Below are 12,674 nucleotides of genomic sequence, written 5' to 3'. Positions count from 1 at the left end.
TGCACAACAGCAGGACCTACATGAGGTGTGAAAGGGAGATTACTAAACTAAAAAGTCTTTGGGATGCAAAGTGCAAAGACTGGTTTTCTAGACTGTTTCTTAATGACTGTCTGGTGTTCTTTCATTTTTCAATAGAATTTGCAGAGTTGGGGGTTGTTGGTGGTAGTGTTAGCATGTCTTTTCCAGACAGACTCATGTCAAGAAAGGAGTCAGCTATCATCCTTGTTGTAGATTACGAAGATACTCATTAAATCTCTAAAGGGAATTGAAGAACCAAGTGAAGCAGAGACCACACACATTGGCTTCTTTACAGCCAGGTCAAGATGGAGACATGCTAGATCCTGAGTTGCTCAGCTGGTGGAGTCAGATGCCTCTGAGCAACAGGATAATCCACAGCTCTCTCTCCTCTTTTTTCCAAAAAGAAAAATGCTCATGAAAAATCAGTCTTAGGGACATGGTTTAGTGGGTGACACTGGTGGTAGGGTGATGGTTGGACCAGATGATCTTGGAAGTCTCTTCCAACCTTAATGATTCTATGATTCTAAGATATTCAGATGTTTTAAGACTCTAGATGTGAGTATATATTGGTACTTAATATCAAGACCACCATCTTCTGGGACAAAATATTATTAGGACCGACAGTACTATAGCAGTGGGGACATAGCTACCCAAAGCTGGAGAGATGTCATGTTAGCAGAAGACTAAGCACTAAATCCCAAATTTGTATAAGAGAGGAAAATAGCAGCCTGCTGTGGTTGTAAGTGGCACAACCAGCAGAGTTGAGTGGCTTTGTTCCATGTAGTATCTAATAACACCCAAAGATAACAGTTGCGGAGATGGAGTGGAATGGAGATGTTTGTAAATTCAATACTTGACTTTTTCAGTGTAAAATTAAGTAAATAAATACCTTTCAGTATTTTCACTAAATAGAAAGACAATGAATAAACTGTGGATTTCAATGTCATCTCTTGGAAATCATGCAGGGGTGAACTCATGCAGGGGGTCAATTTCGAGTTAGGACTTTGAATTACTGGGTAAAATCCTCCACACAGAGTGTTGTAAAACACTTCATTTATATCTAATATGTAAATTAAATGAAAAAGCCTTCTAATAGAAAGTATCCTCTGCCTGCTAAGTGTCACCTGAACACTAGGAAAATATGGAAATAATTCTTGTATGTTTTCTTTGTTTTCATGTTTCTAAACTTCACCGGGGAATGACACTCTGCCTATTGCATATGTGTATGTTTGTTTTTTTGTTTTTATTTTTGTTTTTTTTTTTTTTTTTTTTATATTGGCACAGATTTGCACAGCTGCTCTAATCTTAGGAAAAGGCTTTTTTTTTTTTTTTTTTTTTTTTTTGGATTAAGTGTAGGGAATGCCAATGGTTGCCAGACACTTAATGCACTGCATGTTTATATACTTCAGAAGGTCTGAAGTGTCTGTGTGGACAAGAATCCTTTCACCTAAAGACCCCCCCCTTTTCTTGCCCTGAGTTGTCAAAATATATATCAACAATTACACAAGCTGAGCAGATTTCATTTCTCTTTAGGTCATTGGTAACTACTGAGTACAAACAGTGGGGAAACCGCAATTATTTAATTTCAAGGTTGTCTCTGCATTTGACCTATTACAGTGACTGGACTATTCATGTAGAATCTGCTTAAAAATAAAATAAAAAATAAAAGTGTATATATATGTAGTCGATATTTTATTTCATTCAGATATGGAACTGTGTAAAATTATTGTTTTCTTTTGTTTTTTTTCCACAGCAGCAAACACAAATAGGTTAGCTGCTTGCCTGTATAACAAAGAATGTTTATGCTTTCCCAAGGTGGTTTGGAAAATTAGTTATTTAATTTTGTACATACATTTCCACATACATTGTTCTATAATAAGGCCTAAGCTTTCAGTGCCAGAGTATCTAATTCACATGGAAACTGTGGAAATCACTTAAAATTTTTTACTTTACATATATATATATATACATGTACATATATGTGTGTGTGTGTAAGTAGATATGCAGTGGGCTGGGGAAATACTCATGTGTTTTCTTTCATTTCATTTTTCTGTTCTTTATCTCTTTATTTAAGTGCAGAAGTTATGAAATCTAGTGTAAGTAGGTAGAAGTAACAGGCTAGACAGAAGTAACAGACACAATGGCTTCCTCAGAGAGACCCGTATTTCACAATTGCTTCTGGGAAGAGTGAACTCTTTTTATCTTGATTTTCTCATTGTTCTCTAACAGTATAAGAAAGACAGAAAATACCTGGCTCTACTGTTAGTCATGTAGGACACAGCCACTCTGTTTCTGTTCTCCCAAATGGCTGTATATGCTTCCAAACATCTGGAGCATGTTAATTAGAATATCCATATATTCTGTTCCATTTAATAACAAAACGGCACTAATTGGCTTTGCACTGTTTCAGGGCAACAAAGATGATGAAGGGTCCACAGGGGAAGATGTATGAGGAGTGGCTGAGGTCTCTTGTTTTGTTCAGCCCAGAGCAGGGCAGGTTGACGGGCGGCCTCATGGCAGCCTGCATCTCCCTGATGAGGGGAGCAGAGGGGCAGGCGCTGAGCTCTGCTCTCTGGGGACAGAGACAGGACCCAAGAGAACGGCATGGAGCTGGGACAGTGGAGGGTCAGGGTGGGTGTTAGGGAAAGGTTCTGCACCCAGAGGGAGGGTCAGGCACTGGGACAGGCTTCCCAGTGAAGTGGTCACAGCACAAAGTCTGCTGGAAGTCAAGAAGCATCTGGACAACACTCTCAGACATAGGGTTTGATTTTTAGGTAGTTCTGTGTGGAGCCAGGGGCTGGTCTCCTTGTGAGTCATTTCCAGTTCATGATGTTCCATGATTCTGTGATATGTGCATGAATTCTTAAGGCCTTTGGCTTGTTTATCAAGTCACTTGCAAATATATCTGATGAAAGTTGCCAAGTTTTCTTTCCAAGAACCACATGTTCTTGATAAGAAAACAGGTGTAATGGTATAGATAATTGCATCTGAAATCTTCAGCAAATCTATTTTATTTGCCCCCTGTTTTGTTTAAAGAAAATTAACTCAGGAAACAGCAGTCTAAGTAAAAGTGAACACACAGAGAGAGAGAGAGAGAGAGATTGATTCATAATCCCTCTGCCTTGCTTATTTACCATTTCTCCTTCAGACTGTTGATACTTTGTGGGTATAGGAAAACTCTTTTCTAGGGCCTTGAACTTCCCACTGAAGTAAAATCGGAAGACTTCTGCTTCCATAATGATGACTTAATTAGGTTTTGTAAGAGACATACTCATGCAACCAAAATGACCCTGCATAACTTATATTACTAGTTATAACCACAAAGTAAAACCAGCTTCAAAACTGAATCTCTACTACAGGACACTGACAGATTTGTTCTGTGTCAGTGTGCTCACTGACTCACAGATTTGTCAGTGAGCACACTGCTAAGAACAGAAGCTCTTTCAATTATCCATTTACTGAATTTGAATTACATCCTTGAAGAAATACGGGATCAGGAAAAATAATTGTTTATATATAAACAGATTTTTTTATAAAACCAACATGAAACAGAAGAAAAAAAATCATATCTTGAAAGTTAGTTAACTTTTAGTTTGAAATTTATGTGTAAGTGGTAAGTAGCATGAAGAAAACTTACAGAGTACCATGTAGTGTACTAAGTCCACAAACATAGAACACACTAAGGTTATCAATTTATAGGTTATTACAACAAGCACTGTGCCAAAACAAAACAAAAATCCCACGGAGCTAAGGGAAAGCAGGAAAAAGCCAATTATTTCTCATGCATCATGAACACCTGAAGAGCAAATTACCTTTTCCTTGTTTCTGATTTTTTTTTTTTTCTGCCTTGATGGGATTAAGATCGAATGCCTGGAAAACATATATGTATATTTTAATCAACTATGTCTCCTTCCTGGATTTCATAACAAGAGACATTTAATAGGCATCAAGAAATTTGTAAACATGTTATATCAGAGCAGGAAGGGGATTTTCTGTTTTTAAAGCACAGGTTTTTACTGACATTAAAAGCACAGAAGGAATGTGTGAATACTAGTGAATAGCCTGAAGAAACAAAATCTAAGCAACTGTAAGAGTTAAGGAGCAACAACACAAGTATTCACAGATTAGCCTTATCCCTTCTTTAATGTAACTACCCTCATTTTTCTAATTTCAGTCTAGATGAGACATGCCTTGTGTATTTAACTCAGGTCAGACCATAGTATTACACATGGACCTCTTCCAACAGGAATCTTTACACTGGCATCCTCTTCATAAATCTGTCCCTGATTAAACACAACTCCTCCCTTCATCCAAACACTCTAAAACAACAAAATCTTCTCTCTCCCCTCAGCCTGCTCAACTATCAAAAAAAAAAAAAAGGCTTAACAATTAATATTCATCTATTTTCCATGATATGAGATCAAATAGGATGATTAGCAGGTCTAAAGAACGAGCTCAGCTGTGATGAATGATACCTATACCACGAAAAGCAAACAATAAATATTAAATTAGTTCCATCTAAAAGCTTAAGGCACAAAGTTATGTACTGTACTTGTTGGACCTTTATTGAAGTGGAAAAGGCTGCAGGTTAACTTTTAATGTGTGTATAAAAGGAAAATTGTTTTTGGCCTTTGTACTGTTTTTATTACAGCCACATGGTAAATCAAGTTATGCTGATGAACTTACTAACTAAGTTTAACTTTTCATAAAAATAATACTGTTCCCTGTACATAACAAAGCAATAAGAGTTAGCAAGAAAACAGGCATGACTTGCTCTCATCTGATTACTAAAATGCTCATCCCTCAGTACTCAGAGATGGGGTTTTTTAACAGTAGCTGCAATCATTTGAGCAAATGCCTTTGAAAGCATGCCCTCAAGTTTGACTAATTACACAATCACAGCATGGAGTTGGAATTTTTACAGCTACTTGGAAAGTTAGAAATGAGAACAGGAACCAGTGCAGAAGAGACCAAAAGATGAAAAAAAAAAAAAAAAGAAAAAGAAAAATAAAAAGTATAAAAACTTTAAGCTCTCACTGTGCTATGTTAGGGGCCCAGTTCTTCGAGAGTCAGGTATTCAGCTTAATTTTAACTGCCTTAGAGTGCTTTACATATAAAAATGAATTTCCCCGTCCTCCCCCCACCATTTTAATAATGCATGAATATATTAATTAATAATACCCCCTGTTGCAGCAATGAGAGGTAGACAGGCAAAGAACTACTGTTGAGTGAGTCACAGAAGTTGTCTCCTACTATTTGAAAGGACAATTTACTGTCCCTGGAAATTATACATTTCTTCAAAAGGACCAAACTGGACTTGATTCTCTTTCTAATCTTACTTCTTTGGTGGTGTACTGAGGCTTTTCACACACTGTGACTCCCTTGGTTTTGGCAAGCATTTGGCTTTGGGATGGTGAAGTGCCATTGGCCATATCTCCTCCAATATTCACCTGAAAAGCCTGGACTGAACCTACATGTGGTGGAAAGGCAGCCACACTATCCTTCAGACTCCAATTATTTTAGCAACTGCATAAACTCTAGAATAGCTAATTCACAGCAGTCATTACCACAGCACATGAAAGGTAAATGAGTGGCAAACTTTCTCAGGAGCAAATATTGAGGAGTGGCCAGCAGGCTGAGGAAGTCAATTGTCCCTCCTCTACTCTGACCTTGTGAGGCCTCACCTGAAATGCTGCATCCAGATCTGGGGCCCTCAGCACAAAAAGGTTGTGGATCTGTTAGAGAGGGTCCAGAAGATGGCCATGAAGTTGATCAGAGGGCTGGAGCACCTCTCCTATGAAGAAAAGCTGAGAGAGCTGGGGTTGTTCAGCCTGAAGAAGAGAAGGGTCTTCATTACAGCTTTTCAGTACCTAAAGGAGGCTTAAAAAAAAAAAAAAAAAAAAAAAAAAAAAAAGACAGGGAACGTTTTTTTCCTCTGGAAATTAGGGAAATAATGAGAGGAATGGTTTTAAACTAGAAGTGGGAAAATTTAGATTAGATGTTAGGAATAAATTCTTCACCCACTGGAACAGGTTACCTAGAGAAATTGTGGATACCCCATCCCTGGAGATGTTCAAGACCAGGTTGGATGAGGCCTTGGGTAACAGGTTCCAGAGGATGGCATCCCTGCAAATGACAGGGATTTGGAAATGGGTGATCTTTAAGGTCCCTTCCAACCCTAGTCATTCTATAATTCTGTTTCTCTATGAAATCTGCTTCAGGCTTCCCAATCTTGCCCCGTTCCAGAAATTTCCTGCTTATAGGCCTGTGAACCAGCTTGTCTTGTATGTCTCTGATTTTCTTCCTAGGAAAGATAGGGTGCAGCCTACTTAGTGCCTTGTAGGGATGCTAGACATGGAACCTTCCTCCACCAGGGGAGGATGAGGACAAACAAGGAACTTGACCAGTCCCAGGGAGGCTATGCTAGATTTATTCCCCACTGGTATCCTGAAAGAAGAACTGAACCTGACTACTAGCTCTGCAGAGAAAAATGCATGATGGAAAAAAACTATTTTAAAAGATTGAGAAACTGGATTTTGTTTTTGGTTTTGGTTGTTTGCATTTGTTTGTTTGTTTGTTTTCTGGCCCATTAAGCACTGCAATAAATGTAGTCCTCTGTACTCATTTTCAACAGCAAATCCTGATAAAGATATTCATTAGACAGAAATGTTGACTGTATGTCAATAAATTGAAAGGCCTAAGGAGGGGAGGTGAAACAATTCTTTCAATATTTGTTCTAGGAAGCTTTCAGATAACAGCCCATCATTGGAATCACAGAAAACGTCTCTTTTTTGAACTTCCTGTTTTTCAGACTGAGACACTACATATACTGAGCACCATTTTAATCAAAGAAAAACACTTTCCTTTCAGCAATTAATCATATTCTAGCTGAAGGGATTTTTTTTTTTTAAATAAATAAAACCCCCCAAAACTCCCCATCACCCTGGAGCAGTCATGCTAAAGGAAGTAAACCCAGCTTTCAGAATTATAAGCTTCTTTGTTCAGGCTTGTTTTGCCTTAGTGAAATCTGGAGAAACATGTATTTTCCCCTAGATATGAAATATTTCCTTTACACTTCCTGATATCATTCATAATGTGGCCCTTATCACCATCTGAGAAAAACAGAAGTATTAGAAAATAACAAAGCCTCCTTCTTTGGAAAAAAAAAAAATATATATATATATATATATACAGAGAATAAAGATGGGAGTAACCTCTATATGTGAGTGTAAATTCCTCAGCTATCTGAAGTGTCAGATCAAGGTCTTTCCTCAGGTGAAACTATTTTCATATTGCAGGTGAAATTTTGCCTTTCTAGACCATTCAGATCCCAGGAAAATGCTGTATTCAATATTATGACTCTTAATATATTATTTTCTCCTTATCTTTAATAAGATCTCTGCCAAGAGTCTTGGAGTGTCTCACTTGAAAATATAATTTTCTCTCCTCAAAATATTTTCATATCCAGCTGCAGAAATTAGGGTTCCTCTCCACTTCTGAATGAGAAACCTGCTGTGTGTACTTATGTTACTGGATTGCTCCAATGTAGTTTTTGTTTGTTTGAAACATGGTAACATGGAAACCAGAGCAATGAATCCGAGGCTTTAAAAAAGGAGACCCTCATGTTTTATATAGTTTGTTATAAAGAACCGAGCCAGGAAATCTAACTTAAGTGAAGACCTCTCTGCTGCTGCAGCACTGGCAGTCACCAGGATCGAATAGGCTTTCTACTTTTTAAAGTCCAAACTGAGAAGGTACTCAGGAATTAAGACTAATAAAAAGTCTATGCTAAGCAAAAGTTTCTGTACAGGATTAAATGTAATGCTTATTTATGTTCCTGGGGTAAAATAAAATACAAGATGTGATTTATATAGTGGGGTATAAATAAATGGACATTAAATGGTAAAGCCATGTAGTTAGCACTGCTTGGGGCATTTATGTGTTACCCAAAGTAAGTATAATTCATGTATGGCAGATGTGATTTATCACTCTACCACATTTGCATTTGCGTCTGTGTACTACAGCAAAGTTACACACAGTAGAAAGCTGGAGTGGTACGGTGGTGATTCAGTGTTTATAGGAGACAGAACACAAAAAGCTTAAAGAGCTTCAGTGTGAGGGATAAATAGCTCAGAGGACTGATCTGGGTAAAAAGTGTAAAGTGAAGCAGTGGAGATTAGATTACATGTCTGCACACACCTCAGTAACATGTCCAAAGAAACATTCACCCCTATAGGTATCAGCAAGCCATGTTGGAAAGAGTTTCAAAGTAGAAGACCACAGGATTTAAAAAAATAAAAATAAAATCTTAGAACAGCACTAAATTTTTACCCATCTATACCCTGAAGAAGCAGGTGACTCTGCACCTCTGTGCCAGCATGGAGTTGGTGTAACTGCACCAAGGAGAATAACAGGTGCCATAAAGCTGGTGTTATGCTGAGCTGTACCAGTCCAATGAACTTCAGCCACAAACTTGCTAACTGCTTTTTAATTGTTCCTAATGACTGCTGCTATGGCTTGGCATTTAATCTATGTTTATGAAGATGTTAAAAAGGATTATTCATACCAGATTCAGGTCATGAAGGAGGAATACAATGTCCTTTTTTAATGCTAAAGCTATTTAAGGGTTTTTGCCTAAAGGCAAAGCTCATGATATTCATGTCTACAAAAGCTTCAATCTCCACACAAAATACGCACTTCTGCATTTGTAAATTTATCAGGACAGCCTTTAAAAGCAAGTTTTAATGTCCGAATATATCACTAGCCAAGCACTACAGAAATGTTTGTCTTGCCTTAAAAGCTTGCAAAGCAGTATTAACTCTTGAGAGCGAGAGTGGCCGAAGAGACATGGCAGGGCAAAAATAGTGGTGGCTGCCCCCTACACCTGCAGACAGCATCCCTTAGGAGCACGGGTGACCAGGGAATGGAGCAACATCCAGGGCACAGCAGTTCACGGAGGAGAGCATCTCCTTGAAGGAGAGTCATTCCACTGGCCATCTCAGAGACTCACAGTACATATAAACCTGCAACCGGACACCCTTCTATGATCATCTGCACAGCTGAAGAGCACTCACCCTACCTGAGCCTCAAGGCAGAATGGTGGGCACTCATCTGAGAGCAAAGGCTGCAGATTTGGCTGGGGGTTTGTATCATCTGTTCCAGCAGTGGCTGATGCCTCCACCATCATACTGCCATTCAGAGAGACCTGGACAGGCTGGAGAGTTGGGTGGAGAAGGACCTCATGAAGTTCAACAAAGATAAGTGCAGGGTCCTACACCTAGAGAAGAATAATTCCATGTACCAGTACAGGTTGGGGGTTGTCCTGCTGGATAGCAGCTCTGTGGAGAAGGACCTAGGAATCCTGGTGTATGAGCCAGCAGTGTGCCCATGTGGCCAAGAAGGCCAATGGTATCTTGGGGTGCATTAGGAAGAGTGTTGCCATCAAGTCGATGGAAGTGATCTTCCCCCACTACTCAGCCCTGAAGGGTGACAGAGTTGTGTGCTGTAAGAGGAAGAGGTTGCCTAGATAGGTTGTGGAATGTCCTTCTGTGGACATATTCAACCCCCCCGGATGATGATCGAACATGTTCTAGAGGATACTGTTTGAGCACAGGGGTTGAACTAGATGATCTCTAGAGGTCCCTTCCAATTTCTGCCATTCTGTGAGTCTGTGATTCCATTAAATATCCTCAAAGACTTTTACTCTTCCTCCATTTCCACAAAGTTGTAAAGCACATTGAGAAGTCACATAGTTTTTAAGTTGCTATTTCTGCTGGTTTAATGTGTAATATATACTTTGGCTGGGAATGGCCATAAGGTCATAACTTGTCTGATTATGGATGCAATACATTTACAAGTTCCTCTCCTTTTTTCAGTGGCTAATACATCTTCCATAAAGCGCTCATTAAACACTCCCAGACCAAAGGTATTTTATTTATGGATGTTAGGTAAATTGCCAAACTGAGGGAAGCTAAGTTGTCAAGGTTAAAGCTCCTATAAGAGTGTGATGATTTACACAGGTGTCTGAATAGAAATTTAAGTATCTTCTTTAGACAGGTTTGCATATTTTTGTTTTATTGCTGTTTGTTTTAAATATTATTGAAAAAAAAAGAAAAAAAAAAGAAAAGAAAAAAAAAGCTTTTCCACAGAAGCTGTTTCTGCAAAACAAATGCAAGAATCACTTTATTACATGAAGATGAAATGAATCCTTGAAAAGGTGAATGAAAAAAAGCTATGGTGCTTGCTGAGTTCTCTTCTCTAGATAATTTACCTGATACTCAGAGGTTCCCCAGTGTTGTGTCGTACTGTATCCAACATTGTATCTAACCATGTCTAATTTGTTATCTTACAAAATAGCACAGAAGCCTATTTTTGTTCTGTATTTAAAAGATTTCACTTCCAGTAACAGAGACAGACTACAGGACCAAGCATTCCTCTGGTCTGCCCCACATACTGACATTCTTCCAGTATTACACGTAGGCTTGTTTGTTATGAACATTTGAACATTAAGGATTTAGTAGCATACCTTCTAAAACAGTCACTCCTACAGTTAATGCCTTAAGAATTCAGTACCCATTATAAACTTAGAGTTGTTTGACTCTTTTGGCAAATTTGGTCTTAGTATTTATCAATAAATGTTAATCCTAAATTTAAAACACTAGGCTTCTTATGGAAGCCAGGATGCTGTTGGCCTTCTTGGACACCTGAACACACTGCTGGCTCATATTCAGCCAACTATCCACCAGTACTCCCAGGTTCTTCTCCACCAGGCAGCTTTCCAACCACTTCTCTCACAGTCTGTAGCTCTACCTGGAGTTATTGCGCCCCAGGTGCAAGACCCAGCACTTGGCCTTGTTGAACTTCATACAGTTGACCTCAGCCCATTGGTCCAGCCTATCCAGATCCTCCTGCAGAGCCTTCCTACCCTTGAGCAGATCGACACACACACCTAACTTGATGCCATCTGCGAACTTACTAAGGGTGCACTCAATGCCCTGATCCAGATCATCGATGAAGACATTAAGGAGGACCAGCCCCAGCACTGAGCCCTGGGGAACACCACTTCCTTACTGAAAAGTGTGAACAGTATAGATGAACTAATGTCTATGACAATTTATGGTAACTGCTCTGCCTTCTACATTATGTCAACCCACCAGCAGACAAAGTCTGCCAGTAGCTCATCTCCTTACCTAGAAATCTTAGAAACAGTTAAAATTGTCACCAATCACATAAAAGATGGATAAGGAAAACTATTATAACCGTGTACTTCTCTGGATGTAAACAACAGACTAAACCTGTTCAGAAATAGCCCTCCATACCGGGAAAAAAAAAAAAAAAAAAAAAAAAAGTACAAATTATGCAGCAAAACCACTGTAAAGAGTGTATAAATAAGTGAATTATGGTTAAGATAATCTTATGATAATCTTATTCATAGAAATCACATGTAATTTAAATAATCTGAAATGGGAATGTGGAAAGGGTCAGTTCCTCAGTATCTTACCTCCATCTGGTTTGTGAAATTCTCCTTGCAGGGGACAACAACCTACAGGACTTTAAGCCCAAAAGCTTTTGGAAAATGACAATTAAAGAAAAGAAATCATGGGTCTGAGTGAGCTGCATGTGAAGAAATACCTGGAGCTTATCAACTATTTTTTTATTTTTATTTTTATTTTTTTATTTTTTATTTTTTTTCTCCAATACATTTCCTGGAGCATAAATACCCTTTTTGCTTTTGTGGATTTACATCTTTTAAACCAAAGCAATTATAAGGCCCTTTGAACAGATTTTCTTTGCAGTCAGTTGGCAAAATGAAAGTCCCCTGCAAGAGATGATATAATAATTCCTTCCTCATCACAACAGGCTACAGGGGAAATACAGACAAGCAGATCTCCTGCTGCCTTAGATATACCAGACTCACCAGAAACACTAAGCAGTCAACTAAATAATAAGTAGAAAAATCTATTGAACAGTCTACATCCTTGTGTGTGGACAAAAAAATCAATAGTACCTGGAAAATACCCTTCCATGTTGGAAAAACAATGACTGCTTATATACAGATTACGAAACAAATCCACAGGAAAAAGTACAGAATAAAATGACATCTAGTTGAGATAGTCATATTGGTATAAATTATGTTTAATTTGTTTAGTCTAAGATAAGGAAGGTAAGAAAGGGGAGCTTTTTTTTTTTTTTTTTTTCCTATTTAATGGTCTTAATAAGGTCCCTGAATTTATATGAGAAATATAGATTGGACTGTGTAATTCATTTAAATTAAAGGCTCTACCTTTTATGAAGAGATTATTTACTGTTCAGTATTTGTGTCTCCTTCAAGACAAGCACTGTGATGAGATTTCACCTGTACTGTAGTACTTTTTTTTTTTTTTTTCTGAATCTAAAACCTGTTGGTATCCCTTGGTTCCAACCACTTGTCAGGCTCCTAGTCAGGTGCTTGCAATTTAGAATGAGAAATTTCAGATGACATGGACAAGCAAAATGTATGGACACATCTGCTATATTTAAAATAAAGCGAGAGAGAGAGAGAGAGAGAAAGAGAGAGAAAATACACGTGTTATTTTTGTTTGTTTGTTTGTTTGTTTGTTTGTTTGTTTTCTGGCTTGAAGCTGATATGTTAGAGGACATAAATGGAAGATCTCTCA

This window comes from Anas acuta, chromosome 3 (assembly GCF_963932015.1).
Source record: "Anas acuta chromosome 3, bAnaAcu1.1, whole genome shotgun sequence".
In the NCBI taxonomy this organism is placed as follows: Eukaryota; Metazoa; Chordata; class Aves; order Anseriformes; family Anatidae; genus Anas; species Anas acuta.
This window is presented reverse-complemented; position numbering follows the sequence as displayed.